The following is an 8,447-nucleotide window of genomic DNA, read 5'->3' as shown; positions in this document are numbered from 1 at the left end:
GCTTATGTGGTGCTGAGGAATCGAACCCAGGGCCTCATGCATGCAAGGCAAGCGCTCTACCACTGAGCCACCTTCCCAGCCCCTTTATGGTGGTTTTATGCAAAATTAGATCTGTGAAACAATTCAAATAGCACTACTGTCTGTGAGCTTAAATAAAGTTGTTTCAGGTATTTCTGTACCATAACACTTCTTTAAATGCTCCAACTAAAACCTAGATTATTAAAAAAAACAAAATCCTATAAAATAAAGCATCGAAACTTTGAAGTCTCTTTATCAAAAGCACCCTGGAAAGGTGTTGTGATACAAGACTATAATTCCAGTCTCTGGAGACTAAGGCAGAGGGATCAGGAATTCAAGGTCAGCCTAGGCTAGAGAAACCCTGTCAAAAAAATTTTTTTAATGATATTTTAACAATTTGAAAACAAACAAACACCAGCTTCCAGTTGGTACTTCTGTGAACATGCTATTCCATCTGCCAGGACTGGTCTCTCATCTCATCCTCAAAAATGTCATTTGCAGTTTTACAGTCAGCTGAAATATTCCTCTACCACGATCCTAGACATGCTGCCACAGTGACCAACAATGCCTACTGCTGCACCTGGGAAATTGATCAGTGTCTCAGAGATAAGGTCTGTCTTTCCCAGCATCTTCCAACCACTCTCATCTGCTTGTCTCAAGCACGGGCTACCAAAAAGGATACTCCACACTGGGTGGCTACAAATCCAGAGTTGGACAACCTCCTCCCAAGCAGCAGTGGGAAGCTGAGATCCATACACTCTTTTCTGTGGCCTGCCTTAAAGATAATCTACTGAATGGCAAAGCAAGAAGAAATGTTGCAAGTAATTTGCAAGCTCTGCTTTATCGTTTTCCTTTTGTTAGTTAGGACTCAGTGTTGTCCCTGAACTTTTATGCTTAAGGCTAGTGTACTACCACTTGAGCCACATCTCCATTTCTGGCTTTTTTTGGTGCATAGAGATAAGAGTCTCACAGACTTTCTTGTCCTGACTAGCTGTGAATAGGAGTCCTCAGATCTCAGCCTACTGAGTAGCTAGGATTACAGATATGAGCCACCAGTGCCCTGTTTTTTTGTTGTTGTTTTTTTTTAATGTAGTTGTTTCTGAAATAAAGTCCTCTCCTATCGTAAGCCACCAGACATGGAATCTGGGATTTGCTAGCCTTCCAGAGGTTTACCAACTTACATAGACAAGTTCTGAAACCCCGCAAAGCCTGTCTTTCTTTTGAAGGTTAACTGTGGAACTATGATACATATCTGTTAAGTACTTATCCCAATAAAGTCCCAGCTAGAGATTTCAACCTATTCCACAGATTCTACTACATCCTCCACTCAACAGCATAGCTGGCATGAAGGATACTCTGTAGAACAGTTTGCATAGCTTGCCCAAGATCATCTAACTAGTAGAGACAGGGTTGGTGCTGGGAGCCCAGCAGTTTGAGGTTTAGAGTCCATGTTGGCTCACTACATTTCAGTTCCAGCTCCAGCTCTCTAGGGTAGGGTGGGAAGCCTTTAAAATACTGTATAAAATACCAAAACTTATTTCAAGGACACAGACTTTGGAACACAAGTTCAGTAAAAGGAAGTTAGGAAAACACATAGGCAACACAGAGCACAAGTCTTAAAAGAATGACCTGGGAGGGAATGTACAATAAAAATCACTTGTTAATAAAAATCACTTGTTTTATACCCAAAAAGAAACAAAAGCCATGCCGGGCACTGGTGGCTCATGCCTATAATCCTAGCCACTCAGGAGGCTGAGATACGCCAACCTAGGCAGGAAAGTCTGTGAGACTCTTATCTTCAATGAACCACCAGAAAACCAGAAGTGGTGCTGTGGCTCAAATGGTAGAGCGTTAGTCTTGAGCTGAAGAGCTGAGGGAAGGCTAGGAAGTTGGCTCAGTGGTAGAGTGCTTGCCTCCCATGCATGAGGCCCTGGGTTGGATTCCTCAGCACCACATAAGCAGAAAAAAGTCAGAAATCGCCCTGTGGCTCAAGTGGTAGGGCATTAGCCTTGAACTGAAAAGCTGGGGAACAGTGCCCAGGCCCAGAGTTCAGATCCCACAAACGACAAAAAAAAAAAAAAAGAACCAAAAGCCAAAAAGAAGGACTTGAGCAGCCATATGCACTTCTGTGATCCTATTAATATTATTCACACCAGCCAAAAGGTGGAAACAACTATAATACCCAACAACATAAACAAAATAGAAGTACAATGGAATTTTTGAACATTAAAAAGGAAAAAAAGCAGGGGGCACCAGTGGCTCATACCTGTAATCCTAACTACTCAGGAGGCTGAGATCTGAGGATTATGGTTCAAAGCCAGCCCAGGCAGGAACGTCCATGAGAGTCATCTGAAATCAAATACCAAAAAGCCAGTGGAGATGTGGCAAGTGGTAGTGTTAGCCTTGAGTAAAAATCTCAGGGACAGTGCCCAGGCCTTGAGTTCAAGCCCCAGGACTGCCATGCATAAGCACACTCATGCACACTCAATACAGAGCAGCTCTCTTCTCACATTGTTACAAAAGTCAAATGAGCATATGCCTATCAAGCATATGCCTATCTGAGTATCTCTCAAACATTCTAGAAAGTCTTAAGGAAACCCTGGCCTTGGAGCAAAGCAGCTGCTAAAGCAGTTGAGATGCTGGTCCTTGAAGTAAGAAAAGACGAAACAGGGAGATTATCTGGCCAAATCCTGAGTATAGGCTTGGAGACTCAGGCCTGTGGGCTAGGACTCATCCCACTATGCTATCTCCACATGGCTGGGCTGCTGAACTGCAAGGCAAAGACCTAATGAGCAAAGACAAGATCTTCTCTGCCCATGTTATAGGACAACTGTGGAGGTACAGATGGGAAAGTACCAAAGGTATTCTCAACACAAAATCAGCATAAGAGTAGCCTCCTGATTGGGATCCTATACAACCCTCCTTTCCCATCACCCCAAAACAGGCCATTCTCTTTTGTTCTTTTGTGTGTTTTTGTCAGTCATGGGGCTTGAACTCTAGGCTTGAGCACTGTCTCTGCACAAGGTGAGCACTCTACCACTTGAGCCACAGTGCCACTTGCTGTTTTCTGGTGCTTTATTGGAGATCAAGAGTTTCACAGCCTTTCCTGCCCCGGCTGGCTTTGACCCTCGATCCTCAGATCTCAGCCTCTTGAGTGGCTAGGATTACAGGTGTGAGCCACTAGTGCCCAGCTCTATTGTTTTTTGAGAGAGTACCTCAGGCTGACCCTGACTTGCTAGGCTTGGGCAATCATCCTGTCTCAGTGTCCCCAGTAGCTGGGACTACATGTGTGTAACAGCACTCTGGCTCAATGGGCCTGTCCTAACTATATCCAACAGCTCCTGAAACTCTTCTAAAAGAAACAGTCTTTCTTCTCCTTTACTGATGAGTCAGTGAGTAAAGCAGCCAGCACCGTGCAGAGCAGCTACTCCACACAACCAAGGCTGGGACAGGGCAGGGCTAGAAGGGGGCTCCCTCCCAGGGTGGCACCCCGTTGAACATTCTGGTGACCGAGGCTTCACCGGAAGGAGCATCCCCCCACACTTCCTCATTACTGGAACTCTCCATCCAACACAACCACATCCACCCCCAGCAGTTGGGCTTCTGGGCTGTTTCCATATCTTGGCTCTCAAGAATAGTGCAGCAATGAATTTTGTCTTTACTTTTTAATTTTGATTCTCATCTTGAGATCAACTTGGTTGTATATAATTAAAATATCTAACATGAAGTTATGAGACAGGTATAGATAATAAAAGGGTTGTCACTGTGAGGCAAACTACCATGTCCATCTAACACATACTTTCTCCATTTTGGTGCTGGTACTGGGGCTTACACTCAAGGTCTTGTGCTTTGAGCATTTTTGCTCAAGGCCAGCGTTCTACCACTGGAGCCAAAACTACACCCAGTTTCTGCTGGTTAATTGGAGATAAGAATATGGGGGATTATTCTGCCCCAGCTAGCTTCAAATCTTGATCCTTAGTGACATTTTTTTTGGGGGGGTCCAGTTGTGGGGCTTGAACTCTGGGCGCTGTCCCTCAGCTCTTCAGCTCAAGGCTAGCACTCTCCCACTTGAGCCACAGTGCCACTGCTGGCTTTTTTCTTTTTGCTTATGTGGTGCTGAGGAATCGAACCTAGGGCCTCATGCATGCAAGGCAAGCACTCTACCACTGAGCCACCTTTCCAGCCCCAAATCTTGATCCTTAGATCTCAGCCTCCTGAGTAACTAGGATTATAGGTGTGAGCCCAACAGATGAATGGATCAAGAAAATGTGGTACATATAAACAATGGAATTTTACTCATCTATCAAGAAGACTAAGATGTCATTTGCAGGAAAATGGATGGACCTAGAAAAAATTAAGTTAAGCTGAGAGACAAATGGTGCATCTTTTCTCTTCTATGGAAGTATCAGGATAACATATACAAGGTTATATTTATATATACACAAAACAGATTGAATTAAAGAATGTATAATTAGGCGTCCAACTGTATAACTTCTCTGAAAAAAACAATGAACTGTTTAATAAAATAAATAGTAGGAAATGGAAACATATTCAAGGATGAGGAGGGAAGGAACAGAGGAGAAAGGGTGAGCAAATGCAGTCATTATTTTCAATGTACATATGTAAAAAATGCACTATGTAATTTAAAGGTAGGATCAATGGGGAAAGAAGGGGAAAGTTATGGAACAGTGACATTGACTAAAATGCATTGTACTCATAACCTGATTTCGGAATTGAATACATGCTGTATTACAACTTAACTATAATACTTTTCTGTTACATGAAAACCTTATGATTATAGGATTTTCAAGGAATAACAAGAAATGTGGAGGTCATTTTGCTAGAAGCCTTGGATTCCTAATTCTTCTTTCCATTTCTAGACCCTGAGGAAAATTTTACCTGCTCACTAAACAAATAAAGCCCTCCTACCTGGGTGGAAATTAAAATGTATGAGGGTTTCAAGAAAGAATTAAAGATTTGCTAAGGCAAATAAATGCTACCTGAAGATTAAAAATAGTCTGGCAAAGACTAGTGCCAGTGGCTCATGCCTGTAATCCTAGCTATTCAGGAGATCTGAAGATCTCAGTTGGAAGCCAGAGAGGACAGAAAAGTCCCCATGAGACTTTTTTTCCTTTAGGACCTGGGGCTTGAACTCTAGGCCTAGGCACTGTCCCTGAGCTTCTTTTTGCTCAAGGCAAGTGCTTTACCACTTGAGCCATAGCACCACATTCAGGTTTTTTGAGTAGTTTATTGGTGATAAGAGTCTCATGAAGTTTCCTGCCCAGGCTGACTTCAAGCCTGACTTCAGATCCTCAGATATCAGCCTCCTGAGAACCTAGAATTACAGGCATAAGCCACTGGTGCCCCTCTCCCATGAGGCTCTTACCTCCAATTAACCACTCAAAAAGCCGAAAGTGGCACTGTGGCTAAAGTGGTAGAGTGCTAGCCTTGCACACTAAGAGGCACAGGGACAGCACCCAGGCCCTGAGTTCAAGCCCTACAACCAACCAAAAAAAAAAAAAGCCCGTGCCAGTGGCTTATGCCTGTAATCCTAGCTACTCAGGAGGCTGAGATCTGAGGATCAAGACTCAAAGTCAGCTTGGAAAGTCAATGAGACGGGCTGGGAAAGTGGTTCAGTGAGAGTGCTTGCCTTGCATGCATGAGGCCCTGAGTTCAATTCCTCAGCACCACATAAGCAGAAAAAGCCGGAAGTGGCACTGTGGCTCAAATGGTAGAGCACTGGCCTTGAGCTGAAGAGCTGAGGGACAGCACCCAGGCCCAGAGTTCAAGCCCTAGGACCAACAACAACAACAACAAAAATAGCCTGGCACCAGTGGAACACACTAATAATCTAGCTATTCAGGAAGCTGAGATCTGAGAATCAAGTTTGAAGCCAGCATAAAAAAAATTTTTTTAACTAATGGAGGAGGAGGTATTTTCTCCAAAATCTTTTCAACTACTTGATCAGTGCGCTTTATTTATTAATTTATTGTCAGTCATGGGGTTTGAACTCTATGCCTAGGTGTTGTCCCTGAGCTCTTCAGCTCAAGGCTAGTGCCCTACCACTTGAGCCACAGCTCCACTTCCAGCTTTTTTCTGCTTATGTGGTGCTAGGGAATTGAACCCAGGGCCTCATGCATGCAAGGCTAGCACTCTACCACTGAGCTACCTTTCCATCCCAGTGAGCTTTATTTTTAAGACTACAAAGATCAAGCCAGGCACCTGTGGCTCATGCCTGTAATCCTAGCTACTCAAGAGGCTGAAATCTGAGGATCACCATTCAAAGCCAGCCCATGCAGGAAAGTTCATGAGACTCTTATCTCCAATAAAACACTAGAAAACCAGAAATGGCACTCTGGCTTAAGCAGTAGAGCACTGGCCTTGAGCTGAGGGACAGCGCCCAAGTCCAGAGTTCAAGCCCCACGACCGAACAACAACAACAAAAAATACAAAGATCATTGAGGGCTAATTTTAAGCTATTCATGAAGATCACTTTGGCAATTTCTTTACTGATTTTAGAGTTTAAAAAATCTTTGGAAGGGTTGGAGGTATAGAACTCAATTTAAAAAAGTGCAGCAGTGGAGCTCACAGGACATTGATGAAAGTGAACTATATAACTCATGGGTGGAGATGAGAGGGAGGGACCGGGAGAGACTAAGGAAGCAGAAGATACTGTACAAAAAGGAAATATACTCATTACCTGACTCATGTAATCGTAATCCCTCTGTATATCACCTCTATAATAATAATTAATAAAGTAAATTAATAAAAAAAACCTCTGTACAGTATCTTTACAGCAAAAAATATATTAAAAATTATGACCAAGATATTCACCTAAAACAAAAAAAAAAAACTCATCAGTTTTATTTGGTTTAGGGATAGAGATTTAAATATCTAATTTCCAAAACTATTGCATATTTGACTAATTCTAGCATGTGACAATGAAGAAAAAACATGAATTTTCAAGCAGATCAGTTTCTAGAACATGTTTTTGTTTTTGTTTTTGTTTTTGTGGATCATGGGGCTTGAACTCTGGGCCTGAGCGCTGTCCCTCAGCTCTTCAGCTCAAGGCCAGCACTCTACCACTTGAATTACAGCGCCACTTCCAGTTTTCTGTGTTTATTGGAGATAAGAGTTTCACATATTTTCCTGCCCAGGCTGGCTTTGAACCTCGATCCTCAGATCTCAGCCTCCTGAGTAGCTAGGATTACAGGCGTGAGCCACCAGTGCCCAGCTCTCTAGAACATCTTAAAAACTACAACTGTGTTCTTATCTCCTACAGTACTTTAGTAAGCATCTCAGATTTTCTCAATTATGTCTGGTTCAAACTTTAAAGAAAAAGTAGTAGTCTGGTACCAGTGGCTCATGCTTGTAATCCTAGTTACTCAGGAGGCTGAGAGTTGAGGATTGTGGTTCAAAGCCAGCCCAGGCAAGAGTCCTTAAGACTCTTATCTCCAAGTAACCTCAGGAAAATCAGAAGTGGTTCTATGGCTCAAAGTGGTAAAGTACTAGCCTTGAGGGAAAAAGCTCAAGAACAGCACCCAGATCTTGCCATCAAGCCCCATAACCAACCAAAAAAAAAGAGAGAAAGAAAAAGTAGAAGCTAATTTCCAAGAATGCCAATGGTCCCCAAACACCCCTCATTGGTTCCTTGTGTGTTTACAGTACAATGACTGTGCTTTCATGATTAAATATTACACTATACAGTTTCCTTTTGTGATTTGTCTTTTTTGAGACAAGGTCTCACTAAATTGCCCAGGCTAACCTCAAATTTGCAATCCTCCTGGCTCTACTTCCCAAATACTGGGATTACAGGTGTGTACTATCAGCCCTCCACAATATTATCATATTCATTCTCTGTTAGATCACTAACTGTGGAGAGAAAATTAGTTGCTACTTTATAAAATAGCAGTATAGAGGGACTCATTTGGTATGGAACTGAAACCCTCAGCCAGTAAGTGTATCTATCATCTTGAAATCAGATCCTTCGGTCAAGACACACATTCAGATGAATGCAACTTCTAGAGAGATTCTGAGCCAGAAGCAACCACTCACCTTTTCCAGGATTCCAGCTTTAGAAAACAACTGTCTGGTACATTTTCCAGCAAGTTGTCACTTCGAAGTAAATGGAGCTGGGTATATAACTTAATGGAAGGGTACTTGCCTAGCAGGGGTAAGGCTTTGGCTTCAAATACATAGCATAAGAAAGAAAAAAAAAGCCGGGCGCTGGTGGCTCACGCCTGTAATCCTAGCTACTCAGGAGGCTGAGATCTGAGGATTGCGGTTCAAAGCTAGCCCGGGCAGGAGAGACCGTGAGACCCCTATCTCCAATAAAACTACCAGAAAACCGGAAGTGGCGCTATAGCTCAAGTGGTAGAGCGCTCGCCTTGAGCTGAAGAGCTGAGGGACAGCGCCCAGGCCCAGAGTTC

The 8,447-nt window shown here is 43.1% G+C and overlaps 1 protein-coding gene across 2 annotated transcripts in view; it reads right to left on the bottom strand.

The window, feature by feature from the left end:
* Positions 1-8,447, bottom strand: part of Ralb (v-ral simian leukemia viral oncogene homolog B) — a 43,092-nt gene that overhangs the window by 28,875 nt on the left and 5,770 nt on the right. Inside the window, exon 1 of one of the 2 annotated variants that reach the window (XM_013020680.1) lies at positions 2,285-2,306. The exons of the other annotated variant lie outside the window; for it this stretch is intronic. The gene's annotated coding sequence lies outside the window, so the exon portion shown is untranslated. Of the gene's footprint in view, positions 1-2,284; positions 2,307-8,447 lie in introns of those variants that run through there. 2 annotated transcript variants of the gene reach the window in all.

Source organism: Dipodomys ordii, unplaced genomic scaffold (genome assembly GCF_000151885.1).
Source record: "Dipodomys ordii isolate 6190 unplaced genomic scaffold, Dord_2.0 Scaffold52, whole genome shotgun sequence".
Taxonomy (NCBI): Eukaryota; Metazoa; Chordata; class Mammalia; order Rodentia; family Heteromyidae; genus Dipodomys; species Dipodomys ordii.
Note: the sequence above shows the minus strand (reverse complement) of the source record. Positions and strands in the feature narration are given on the sequence as shown.